The following is a 13928-nucleotide window of genomic DNA, read 5'->3' on the forward strand; positions in this document are numbered from 1 at the left end:
ACGAATATTGTAATGTGTAGTGTTTTGCAATGTTGTGGAAGAGGCAACGTTGTAATCTTCGAGTCCTTGCACAATTGGTGGTTGACATACAACTTATCGACCACGAGACAAACATTCTGCTTCTCTGCTTGGAGAGAAGGGGTACAGGGTACGTCGTCTCTCCACTACTTCATGGGAAAATTGTTCTTCAGATCCCTACCCCGTTGTATCAAGGCAACCTTCATTTTGTAGTGAGTTAGCCTACCTACAATTGGATGGAGATTTCTCTCCCCTTTGCTGCTAAAAATCGATTGTATCTTCCTGTTTGGTTGTCATCTTGAGATTGTGTTTCATGAAAAGCTTCACTTTATTCTCAGTTGCCAGACAGTTTTCATTTTCATCCCCCTTTACTATCAAATACAGTGCCTTGCGAAAGTATTCGCCCCCCTTGAACTTTGCGACCTTTTGCCACATTTCAGGCTTCAAACATAAAGATATAAAACTGTATTTTTTTTGTGAAGAATCAACAACAAGTGGGACACAATCATGAAGTGGAACGACATTTATTGGAAATTTCAAACTTTTTTAACAAATCAAAAACTGAAAAATTGGGTGTGCAAAATTATTCAGCCCCCTTAAGTTAATACTTTGTAGTGCCACCTTTTGCTGCGATTACAGCTGTAAGTCGCTTGGGGTATGTCTCTATCAGTTTTGCACATCGAGAGACTGAAATGTTTTCCCATTCCTCCTTGCAAAACAGCTCGAGCTCAGTGAGGTTGGATGGAGAGCATTTGTGAACAGCAGTTTTCAGTTCTTTCCACAGATTCTTGATTGGATTCAGGTCTGGACTTTGACTTGGCCATTCTAACACCTGGATATGTTTATTATTGAACCATTCCATTGTAGATTTTGCTTTATGTTTTGGATCATTGTCTTGTTGGAAGACAAATCTCCGTCCCAGTCTCAGGTCTTTTGCAGACTCCATCAGGTTTTCTTCCAGAATGGTCCTGTATTTGGCTCCATCCATCTTCCCATCAATTTTAACCATCTTCCCTGTCCCTGCTGAAGGAAAGCAGGCCCAAACCATGATGCTGCCACCACCATGTTTGACAGTGGGGATGGTGTGTTCAGGGTGATGAGCTGTGTTGCTTTTACGCCAAACATAACGTTTTGCATTGTTGCCAAAAAGTTCAATTTTGGTTTCATCTGACCAGAGCACCTTCTTCCACATGTTTGGTGTGTCTCCCAGGTGGCTTGTGGCAAACTTTAAACGACACTTTTTATGGATATCTTTAAGAAATGGCTTTCTTCTTGTCACTCTTCCATAAAGGCCAGATTTGTGCAATATACGACTGATTGTTGTCCTATGGACAGAGTCTCCCACCTCAGCTGTAGATCTCTGCAGTTCATCCAGAGTGATCATGGGCCTCTTGGCTGCATCTCTGATCAGTCTTCTCCTTGTATGAGCTGAAAGTTTAGAGGGACGGCCAGGTCTTGGTAGATTTGCAGTGGTCTGATACTCCTTCCATTTCAATATTATCGCTTGCACAGTGCTCCTTGGGATGTTTAAAGCTTGGGAAATCTTTTTGTATCCAAATCCGGCTTTAAACTTCTTCACAACAGTATCTCGAACCTGCCTGGCGTGTTCCTTGTTCTTCATGATGCTCTCTGCGCTTTTAACGGACCTCTGAGACTATCACAGTGCAGGTGCATTTATACAGAGACTTGATTACACACAGGTGGATTGTATTTATCATCATTAGTCATTTAGGTCAACATTGGATCATTCAAAGATCCTCACTGAACTTCTGGAGAGAGTTTGCTGCACTGAAAGTAAAGGGGCTGAATAATTTTGCATGCCCAATTTTTCAGTTTTTGATTTGTTAAAAAAGTTTGAAATATCCAATAAATGTCGTTCCACTTCATGATTGTGTCCCACTTGTTGTTGATTCTTCACAAAAAAATACAGTTTTATATCTTTATGTTTGAAGCCTGAAATGTGGCAAAAGGTCGCAAAGTTCAAGGGGGCCGAATACTTTCGCAAGGCACTGTATATATAGTTTGATATTATATATGATATGGTACTCAGATATATCCGGTATATGGTGTTTCCCGTCCTAACTATAACAGATCGTAAGCTTTTAATCCCACACCACCTGTCTCCGTAGCCCATTCCAAATATCTCCGTAGACCACTCTCTCTTACAGTGCATTCGGAAAATATTCAGACCCCTTGACTCCACAGGCAATTAACCCACTGTTCCTAGGCCGTCATTGAAATTAAGAATTTGTTCTTAACTGACTTGCCTAGTTAAATAAAAGGTAAAATAAAAAATAATAAAAAAGTGTTACTTTACAGCATCATTCTAAAATTGATTAAATAGATTATTTTCTTCATAAATCTACTCACAATACCCCATAATGACAATGCAAAAACAGGTTTTTACATTTTTTTTAAAAATGTGTAAAAAAAAAATCAATTGGAAATATGACATTTACATAAGTATTCAGACATTTTACTCGGTAAAAGCACCTTTGTCAGCGATTACAGCCTTGAGACTTCTTGGGAATGATGCTACAAGCTTGGCACACCTGTATTTAGGTAGTTTCCCCAATTTTCCCAGCAGATCTTCTCAAGCTCTGTCAGGTTGGAAGGGAGCATCGCTGCACAGCTATTTTCAGGTCTCTCCAGATATGTTTGATTGGGTTCAAGTCCGGGCTCTGGGTGGACCACTCAAGGATATTTAGAGACTTGTCCCGAAGCCACTCCTGTGTCACTTGGCCTTGTGCTTGCTTAGGTTCGCTATCCTGTTGGAAGGTGAACCATTGTCCCAGTGTGAGGTCCTGAGAGCTCTGGAGCAGGTTTTCATCAAGGATCTCTCTGTACTTTGTTCCGTTTATCTGTCCCTCGATCCTGACTAGTCTCCCAGTCCCTGTCGCTAAAAAACATTCCCACAGTATGATGCTGCCATCACCATGCTTCACCGAAGGGATGGTGCCAGGTTTCTTCCAGACGTGACGCTTGGCATTCAGGCCAAAGAGTTCAATCTTGGTTTCATCATACCAGAGAATCTTGTTTGTCATGGTCTGAGAGTCCTCTAGTTGCCTATTGGCAAACTCTAAGGATGTCATGTGATGTCATGTGCCTTTTACTGAGGAGTGGTTTCCGTCTGGTCACTCTACCATAAAGGCCTGATTGGTGGAGTGCTGCAGAGATGGTTGTCCTTCTGGAAGTTTCTCTGATCTCCACAGAGGAAGTCTGGAGCTCTGTCAGCGTGACCATTGGGTTCTTGGTCACCTACCTGACCAAGGCCTTTCTCCCCCGATTGCTCAGTTTGGCTGGGCAAGCAGCTCTAGGAAGAGTCTTGGTGTTTCCAAACTTCTTCCATTTAAGAATGATGGAGGCCACTGTGTTCTTGGGGACCTTCAATGCTGCAGACATTCTTTTGTACCCTTCCCCAGATCTGTGCCTCGACACAATCCTGTTTTTGATGAGGACATGTTTTATTCAATACATTTTCAAATAAGGCTGTAACGTAACAAATGTAGAAAAGCTGAAGGGGTTGAAATACTTCCAGAACACTCTGTAAATGACTTATATTTTTAACTGTGCTGTGATGTATTACATTCATTCTGAACCTTTGTAATCTCATAGTATCCATAGATTGTAAATTAAAGATGACTATTTTTGCTATTAGTATTATTATATTGTTAACTGATTGACTATAACTTTCCAAATCACTCAACAGTGCTATTTGTAGGGTTAGCATTTTAAGTGAATGCTGTGATTTCTCAGCCACTCCTGAACCTGTGACCAGAAACAAGCCAATGAGGGCAATACCAGAATAAAATATGTAATTATTCTGTCTCTTCGCAGAAAAACCTTCAGAACTGAAATGGTTGTATGCGCCATATCCTGTATATAACATTCTGTTGGTGGCAAGAATTTTGTATAATAATTGAAATTGAAAAACTCTAAGTCTTGAATAAAGCGTTGTTTTGTGTGTCAGTTCATAAACCATCTGAACATCGAAAATCTTTTCCCAGTTATTTTGCAACCTGTATCAACATTTGGTCCTCAAATGAAACTGGTATATTTTTTGATTTATGACAAAAAAATTATATATAACTTTGGATAGAGCAAACATTCCCATATGTTTTTGATAACTGCATGTGTGACATACCATCACCATTCCTATTCATAATATCATAAATGTTTTACATGAATAATGTTTTTTTTTGAATACTCAGTATATTTGATGTTAACCATAATATTTGTTTTAATATTTGTTCTGGCTTTTCAGGAGGATGACATTGAAATTGTAACCAGCTTTGTATGGGTTGTTTTTAGAAAAGGTGATCCCTTTGAACAAGGATTCATTTTCAATTAACCGAAAATGAGAGCTTGTAATCTGGATAAAGGCAAAAAGGATATTTTGAACAAAGGGTAAGCCATTCTTTCTAATCTACTGGATGACCGGTTCGGGTTTAAGTAGAACTTTTGTATGACTGAAGCTTTTAGTGAGAGGTTTAATTCTTTAATATTTAATAATACAATATTTTACCAACCAAAGAAACCAACACACAGCACACAGATACAGTATACCAACTAGAAAGGCCACAGCCCAGGGGCACAATACAAGAGAGAGAAAGAGAGAGAGAAAAAGAGAGAAAGAGAAAAAGAAAGAGAGAGAGAAAGAGAAAGAGAGAGAGAGAGAGAGAAAGCCTGACCTGGAGAAACCATCAGCTCAAATGCATGACTTTAACAACCATGAGAAACCATCACACAGCTCCCAGCAACCAACCCAAAGCTAATGCATAGTTTACTGGTCAAGGCAGGGAGAGAGGAAGGGAGGCCACAGCCACAGGGTTGGGTCCAAGGCTAATTTTATGCCCATGGATGGAGAGTATGTGAGGTCAGTGGAGATGTTGCACGTGACTGGTGCAACCGGCTTCCCTTTACATAGGCTTCACTTGAACATCTATGGTGAAATGCTTAGTTCTGAAAACAGTTGAACCAAGCATCCATCGTTTCTTCACCTACAGTATCTCAATGAAATGTCACTCATTTAATTGCAGTGCACCTGTGCACTACAGGTTTCCCGGCACGCTTGTCGCTCTCTTCTCTCAGCCCCCTCTCTCGCTTTCTCTCTGTCCCACTCCTCTGTGACTCCTGTCTCCCCTCTCTCACTCTGCTCCCCATCTCTCTCTTTCTATGTCCCCCTACCCCTCATCCCTCGCTCTCCCTTTCTCTCCCTGGATGATGTGATGAGCTTTGCCTGTTAGCAGCAGATCGGCGCAGAGCGTTGTAGGCCAGTCTAACTAGAGCTGGTGATAAGTCACCTCTAATTTACACGGCTTGGCCTAAACCCAGGGTGACAATCTCTGACAGCCCCAGCTAGAGGACTAACTGGGTTCAACTCCGCAAACACTATCTTGTTCTTTCTTTCTCCCTCATTCTTGATTTCCTTCTCTAGCTTCCTCTTACAATATTCTCTCTCTCTCTCTCTCAAGAGCGAGAGAAGGCTGCATACCAGCTCCTAGCTGGACTGAAATTAGAAACTTGAGAGCTAGTGCTGGGTAGTTCCAACCGCACAAATTTTAACTTTGATGGACATCAGTTTTCTCCATTACTGCTCACACACATAGTAACCGATCACACACCACACATAGAAACAGATCCATTCACGTTTGAGTCAAAATGGCTGCTTTTAATTAGCTTTGATATGATTATCTGTTCTAGATGAGAAACTGGGGCCCCATATGGGTCCGTTGAAAGCCTATTGGTCAATGCAGGCCAGGTCACTCTGACCCAGATTGGAGGAATAGTATGCTTTGACCTGTAATAGAGGTGCAGGGTGATTGATGCATCGCGCCAGTATTTTGTACTCACTTCATTTCTCTCTCTATTTCCCCATTTTGATTGCGGACATTTTCTCTCAGTCCTCAATCCCTTCTCTATGTCATAACCACAGAGGATATTTCTCTACATTTAAAACCCTAGAGTCGATGTCCGCACCCCCTTGGAAATGGTATTAGCATTCCAATATAAAACTGTCTGTTTAATCTAGAGATGTGTTTTTTGCTTCATGGGCTGCGTCTCAATCAACCACATCCGCCAATGTTAGCTAGCTAGCTAGCTAGAGTAGATGAGGCTATTCTGCTGCGCTCTCCGTCCTTGTCTAATGTTACAACAACTCTATTCAGTTTAAACAACAGCCTGCCTGTTGGTTGCTCATTGTAGCTTACTCCTTCTCATTTAGCTAACGTAATTACGCCATTTTAATTCCATTTTGCATTGATTAGAGATCTCCCACTTTGCGTTGTTACACACGGAGCCTCTGGCCGTAGTGCACACCACCTTTAGTGGCCGACAATAACCACAAACGACATGCATAAAACGTGTGTAGACTATACTGCCCTACAAAGGCAAAATATAGTAACTAGACTTTTAGTGAAAATTGAGTTAAGACTGGAATCAGGCTTTGTATTATGTGTTTTATCTTGTGATGAAGTGTCCTGGTTCAATTCTGTTCTGTTTCAGAGAAAATTGAGTGTTAAAAGTGCAGTAACTATATAATCTGAGTAAAAACCAAGGCAATCAAGCAGTAACTTAAGTTACTATGCAAACATTGAAACTGAGAAAAATGGTGTTTAAAGTTTATTTGTTGTCCAGCCAAATATGTTGTCGGTAGATAACTGATGTATTATCTTATTATGAAGTATTTTTTGTTGTTGTGTATCAACTACAATTTAAGTCAAATAAATGCCCATACAAAGTCAAACAGAAAAACAACAAGAAAGTTGGATAAACACATTGTGATTATAGATGCTGCACAAAGTTACATATTTTTAAGTATAAATATTCTGCGTGATGAAATAGTCCTTACACTATGGAGAAAAAAAGCTTGAGGGTTACTACAATACAACATTCAAAACATGAAAAAGCAACTACATAAAACAATTGACTACAGGTGGAATGTAGTTAAAACTCTCATACTGTTCCAATCAAGCAGAAAAACAACAAGAAAGTTGAATAAACACATTTAGATTGTGGATAATGCCAAGAGTGTGCAAAGTTGTCATCAAGGCAAAGGGTGGATGCTTGAAAGTATCTCAAATATAAAACATTTGAATTTCTTTAACACTTTTTTGGTTACTACATGATTCCATATGTGTTATTTCATAGTGTGGATGTCTTCAGTATTATTCTAAAATAGTCAAACATAAAGAAACACCTTTGAATGAGTAGGTGTTTCAAAACTTTTGACTGGTATTGTATATAAATGCAATGTATGTTTTAAAATGGTTTTAAAATCGATCAATACTGTAGGTGACCTTCTTTGCGAGGCATTGGAAAGCCTCCCTGGTCTTTGTGGTTGAATCTGTGTTTGAAATTCACTGCTGGACTGAGGGACCTTATGTGTGGGGAACAGAGATGAGGTAGTCATAAAAAAATAATGTTAAACACTATTATTGCACACAGAGTGAGTCCATGCAACTTATTATGTGACTTGTTATGCAACATTGCATTACTGAACTTATTTAAGCTTGCCAAAAGGAAGGGGTTTAATACTTATTGACAAGACATTTCAGCTTTACATTTTTTATTAATTTGTAAATTTAAAAAAAATGTAAAACATAATTCCACTTTGACTTGATGGGCTATTGTGTGTAGACCAGTGACACAAAATCTAAATGTTGTCCATTTTAAATTCAGGCTGTAACACAACAACATTTGGAAGAAGTTAAGGGGTGTGTATACTTTCTGAAGGCACTGAATATAGGATGAAAAGGATAATTTACGTTTCTACACAGTTTCAACATATACATAGTTCTGATGATTATGTTGAAATTTGATTGATGTAACAACATGTTAATCAGGTTAAGTCAATGTATTTAACGTGATGATTTACCCTAACTTCAATGTTTACAATGCTGGTTGAAATGAGATGAAAACGTACTGGTTTATGCATTTTTCAAATCGAATGCAATTTCATCTTATCCACAACTACTCTCTGTCTTTCTCTCTTTCTTTATGAGAGACAGCAGGCCAAAACTTTTAATGACACCTCTCTCTCGTTCTCTTTTTCTTTCTTTATTTCTCTCTTTCTTTTTTTCTTTCTCTCTCTCCCTCTCCCTCTTCCTCCTGTGGTGAAAACATTGAGTGTCTCCCTCTCTGCTCAGCGCCCTGCTATTTCCCAGCCTTCTGTAAATTACACTGGCTCGCTGATGTGAACTGGCTGAAATGTCCCAGGCCCTTTATAAGCCCTGATGGCCCATCTATCACACACAAACACACATTACACCACCATTACAGAGCATCACCCAAAAATATATAGCATGGCACGCAGCATCGCTGACAGGCTGGAAGCTCAGAGAGCTACATTCAACGTCAGCCATTTCGCAACATTTTGTCGTTGTGATGTTATGAGACAGCAGAATGAAGATGAGATATAACTGCTGAGACTAAAATAGTTCCTCATTCCTTCTGTGTGGTAACACCCCTTTTGAATGCAGCCTTGAGGTATTCGGTTTGCTTGTCAACAAAGTTAATCAATGGTAAATGTGAAGAGACTGATGAAGTCAAACTACGAGACAAAAACTTGGGAGTAAAACAATTATAATCACGCAAACTTCAATTGCTAAACTAGTGGAAACCATTTAAAAACATTCTCAAATAATTTAAGAAACATTCTCATAGACTACATAAAAAAAAGCATATCATTCATCTTACAGCAATAACTGCCTTGCTGGTGCGTGAAGATAAAGTTGTCCCTCAGCGCGCCATTTTCTATGGCTCTCTATCGACTCTGACGCAGATAGGAGAAGCAGGTGCGATTCTAACAGTCACAGACTTAGGAAACAGAGGGCATAGTGTCCCTAGCTGACTCCACACTGTATGCAGTAGCATATCTCTTAACTTTGGCCTTATCTAGGGAGATTATATGAAAGTGAATGGAAACACCCTGTGTAAAGAGATATTTCAGTTGGCTTTGCAGTGTGCTATAATATTCAGGCAGGTTGCAGAGAAATAGTTGCAAACGATTTCAAAATGTCACCATCTCAACCTCAATCATTCACACTCATAAACACTCACATAAAAGGAAGAGTGGAGATGCTGACAGCTGTTGCGGTAGTAAAGTTAAAACAAAAGTTTTTCAAACAAAATACATTAAAATAAAACAAGTTCTGCATGAAGTCGCTACTGAATGAGGCACTTATAAATGTTATCTTTAGAAAATGTTCACAATATAATCAAAAAGTACCAGAATTAAAGTGTTTCGTATTCTCTGCACGGTATGGAAGCCGCGTGTAACAGTTAATTCATTTGTCAAATATGTATTATAGTTTTACATAGAGAAAAGTATGAAAGTAAAGTCAAATCAAAGTAAATATAATAGTTTACATCCAATATATTTCTAGGTTTATGAGGTTATCCTCATCCTAAAGAGAGGTGGCCCTTAAGTCCCCTGTGTCTGTGCCTTCTTACCTGTATGTCTGTAGAAAGCTGACGTGACACTGGGGCTGAGTGACAACACTTTAACCAAGTCACAACGTACCACAATGCATTGTGGGTTAAACTGCCCATCTCTCTTCTCTCTTGCTCTTTCTAACTCAATAGTTTTTTCTCTCTCTCCACTTCCTCTCTTTATCTCACCCCACCACTCTCTCTCTCTCTCCCTCCCTCCTCTCTCTTTTTATTGCTGTCACTTTACCTCCCTCCCTCCCCCCCTCTGTCTCACTCTCTCACTCCACCTCCCTCCCCCTCTCTCTCTTTCCCTCTCTCCCAACAGCGCCTTCTGCCTGGCGAGCGGCCGAATCACACCATGGCCGATCCGACAAGCAGGTTGCCATGGCAATCTGCCCTTCTTATCTCATTTGCATCTTTTGCTTACATTATGTGCTGCCAAACATGGTAACGTTTAATAGTTTCTCCCCGCCATCTGCCAAATTTCTCTTTTTTCTTTCACCCCGCCCCCACCCCTCACTTCCCCCCCTCTCTTCCTCTCTCCCCCCTCTCTCTCTCGCTCTCTCTGTCTCTCTCTCTCTCCCTCACAGCAGTCAGTGTGTGTGTGTGAAAAGAGGAAGTCACTCTGACATGTGACCAGTTTGCAGCATTACAGATAAGGAGTGAAACAATTCGAAACAGGAAGTTGGGTGTGGTAGTGGTTCTGTTTAGGGGCACAGAAACAGAAGGGGAGCTTAGGTCACCATATACCCCCCTCCCACCTACAGTATCAGGTGCACTGGCACAAGGTTTCACTTACCCCAAGTTCCTGTTCAGAAGTGCATTTGTATATCAGACCTTCAGTGCCAAGCCCGTCAATCTGTCACAGTGGTAGAGACAGGAGACAGACTGGCCTTCTGAAGTCAATATTGAGAGGAGAGCAGCACTCAGCACATCCCCACCTGCCGCCAATGGAGAGACAGAGAGAGCGAACGAGAGGACACAGACAGACAGAGGAAGAGAGAGCGAAAGAAAAAGAGAGAAAGAGATTTTTCTAAAAGTGCTATAGCTACTCGATTTGTGTCAACAGCACTTCTAGTTAATATTCAACCAACAAGTCAAATAAAATCTACATTCAAAATCTTATCAACCATGTTTACCTTGCTCTAGTCAGGTCTGTGAACATCCGTTATCAATCGGCATCCCAAGAAAATCCCAAAACACCCTTTCAAAAGTACAACACTCCTCTATCCAGATACAACTGACCTACACTTAGCTCCTTCACAGGGACTGAGGTTCTTCAGGGACTCTCAGAGACACAGTAGCGCAGCAGGCAATAAGGGCCTCTGGTGCAGCCTTCCTTCCTTAGGTCTGCCTACAGGGCTCTGGGGAGTGGAAGTCAATGAGACAGCCTAATTTAGCCTGCTGCCTGCCTGCCTGCTACTTCTTACTGCTGCCAGGAACCCAATGTGAGACTCCTTCCCTTTTTAGGTTCCCTGGACGTTGCCGTCTGCAAGAGGCCACTGCCGCATTCCGACCGGGCTACGCCAAGAAAGAGAGGGAGAGGCAGACAGAGAGGGGGGGATAAGAGCATCTGCTAAATTACTAAAATGTCAAATGTAAAAGTCTTACATACAGATCTCATATTACTGTATATAGAACATTTTTTCCCCACATGTTATCTTTATATTGATGTCACAAATGTACCATTTGTACAGTTCTTCATTAAAAATGTTGTTATTTGTTACATTTCACTGTTCAAAACTACTTATTTCTCTGGAAGTGAGGCGGATATATAGCATTTTGAAATAAACATGATTATGACTATTTTTCTCTCTGAATTGAAACCATCATGTAATATATTTTAAACAAATACATGTCTCATTGAACAAACCCATGCGAAAAAGCATATCTCTTTCATAATTTCTTTCAACAATAAAAGCTCATTGACCATCATTTCTGAAAATGGATATAGTGTTTTGGAATGAAACTCTTCAGATGGAAAGAGAGAAAGAGAGAGAAAGTGGTGGTGAGAGAGATACTATAAAAGTTGCTAAAAAAGATGTTCGTTCAGGAGGAAGTCAATGCAGACATGTTGTTAATACCTGCCTATCCCCCATGAGTCAGTGGTAATAGTGCAGCGGTACGTGCTTAATCAGTAATAACTAGGCTATATAAAAAATGTCACTATCCTGAAGTCGTTGTTATAGGTCAATACATTACTGTCACATAGGCGGTAAACCCCAGAAGGATAAAACAACAATAACAACAATCTGAGTTGAATGAGTTTCGAAAAATTCGGAGAATCTCATCAATGGGAAAACGTCAAACAGTGGTTAAAAAAAAGTCAACTTGAGGGAAATGTTGTAGTCGTAAGAACGATGATCCAATGTTTTCCCTATGAATCAGACTCTACGATGGTCAGGCCCAGTAAAAATAGCCTGTCTAATATCTCAGCACTAATTAGCTATTTAGTTGAGAACAAGTTCTCATTTACAACTGCGACCTGGCCAAGATAAAGCATAGCAGTGTGAACAGACAACAACACAGAGTTACACATGGAGTAAACAATAAACAAGTCAATAACATAGTATAAAAAAAAGAATCTATATACATTGTGTGCAAAAGACAGGAGGAGGTAGGCAATAAATAGGCCATAGGAGTGAATAATTACAATTTAGCAGATTAACACTGGAGTGATAAATGATCAGATGGTCATGTGCAGGTAGAGATATTGGTGTGCAAAAGAGCAGAAAAGTAAATAAATAAAAACAGTATGGGGATGAGGTAGGTAAATTGGGTGGTATATACCGATGGACTATGTACAGCTGCAGTGATCGGTTAGCTGCTCAGATAGCAGATGTTTAAAGTTGGTGAGGGAGATAAAAGTCTCCAACTTCAGCAAATTTTGCAATTCGTTCCAGTCGCAGGCAGCAGAGAACTGGAAGGAAAGGCGGACAAATGAGGTGTTGGCTTTAGGGATGATCAGTGAGATACGCCTGCTGGAGCGCGTGCTACGGGTGGGTTTTGCCATTGTGACCAGTGAACTGAGATAAGGCGGTGCTTTGCCTAGCATAGACTTGTAGATGACCTGGAGCCAGTGGGTCTGGCGACGAACATGTAGCGAGGGCCAGCCGACTAGAGCATACAGGTCGCAGTGGTGGGTGGTATAAGGTGCTTTAGTAACAAAACGGATGGCACTGTGATAAACTGCATCCAGTTTGCTGAGTAGAGTATTGGAAGCTATTTTGTAGATGACATCGCTGAAGTCGAGGATCGGTAGGATAGTCAGTTTTACTAGGGTAAGTTTTGCGGCGTGAGTGAAGGAGGCTTTGTTGCGAAATAGAAAGCCGACTCTAGATTTGATTTTGGATTGGAGATGTTTGATATGAGTCTGGAAGGAGAGTTTGCAGTCTAGCCAGACACCTAGGTACTTATAGATGTCCACATATTCTAGGTCGGGACCATCCGGCAGACAGCGAACGGTTAAAAAACATGCATTTGGTTTTAATAGCGTTTAAGAGTAGTTGGGGCCACGGAAGGAGTGTTGTATGGCATTGAAGCTCGTTTGGAGGATAGATAGCACAGTGTCCAAGGAAGGGCCAGAAGTATACAGAATGGTGTCGTCTGCGTAGAGGTGGATCAGGGAATCGCCCGCAGCAAGAGCAACATCATTGATATATACCGAGAAAAGAGTCGGCCCGAGAATTGAACCCTGTGGTACCCCCATAGAGACTGCCAGAGGACCGGACCACATGCCCTCCGATTTGACACACTGAACTCTGTCTGCAAAGTAGTTGGTGAACCAGGCAAGGCAGTCATTGGAAAAACCGAGGCTACTGAGTCTGCCGATAAGAATATGGTGATTGACAGAGTCGAAAGCCTTGGCCAGGTCGATGAAGACGGCTACACAGTACTGTCTTTTATCGATGGCGGTTATGATATCGTTTAGTACCTTGAGCGTGGCTGAGGTGCACCCGTGAGCTATGAGCTATGAGAAATAGGCTGATCTGCGATGTTATTCTTGCCATGTCATATTATGAAACTACTGTATCAGGGTTCTAGACTAATTCTTTTTCACTTTTTCAGCTGATTGCACATATGATCTGGTCACATTTTTTATTTGACAATTTTGTTTTACCTAACCATTCATACAATCAATTATAAAACAATCACACAATCAATATGACATTGTTTTTATCCATATAACAACATAATGGTTATCATTTATTTGAATAGTAAATCTCTGTTGATAAACTTGGTGAATAAAGATGCAGGTCTATTCACAATACAGGTGAATTGTATTCAGTAGGAATGTGTGTATGCATTGAGTTATTAAGCTTGTTTTCAAATCAAATCAAATGTATTGGTCACAAACGTGTTTAGCAGATGTTATTGCGGGTGTAGCGAAATGCTTGTGCTTCTTGCTCCGACAGTGTAGTAATATCTAACATTTTCACAACATGTACCCAAAATACGGAGTTGCAAAGAAAAAGCCA

The 13928-nt window shown here is 40.6% G+C and overlaps 1 protein-coding gene across 23 annotated transcripts in view; it reads right to left on the minus strand.

Moving 5' to 3' along the window:
• LOC139376367 (muscleblind-like protein 1) overlaps nucleotides 1-10893 on the minus strand; it is a 132278-nt gene extending 121385 nt beyond the window's left edge. For 9 of the 23 annotated variants that reach the window (XM_071118858.1, XM_071118872.1, XM_071118866.1 and 6 more), the window contains exon 1: nucleotides 9472-9647. The gene's annotated coding sequence lies outside the window, so the exon portion shown is untranslated. Of the gene's footprint in view, nucleotides 1-9471; nucleotides 9662-10249; nucleotides 10392-10589 lie in introns of those variants that run through there. The other 14 variants (XM_071118869.1, XM_071118841.1, XM_071118865.1 and 11 more) reach the window with 9 other exon arrangements.
• Between the last annotated feature and the right edge of the window lie 3035 nt (nucleotides 10894-13928).

The sequence above is a fragment of the Oncorhynchus clarkii genome, chromosome 20 (genome assembly GCF_045791955.1).
Source record: "Oncorhynchus clarkii lewisi isolate Uvic-CL-2024 chromosome 20, UVic_Ocla_1.0, whole genome shotgun sequence".
NCBI lineage: Eukaryota > Metazoa > Chordata > Actinopteri > Salmoniformes > Salmonidae > Oncorhynchus > Oncorhynchus clarkii.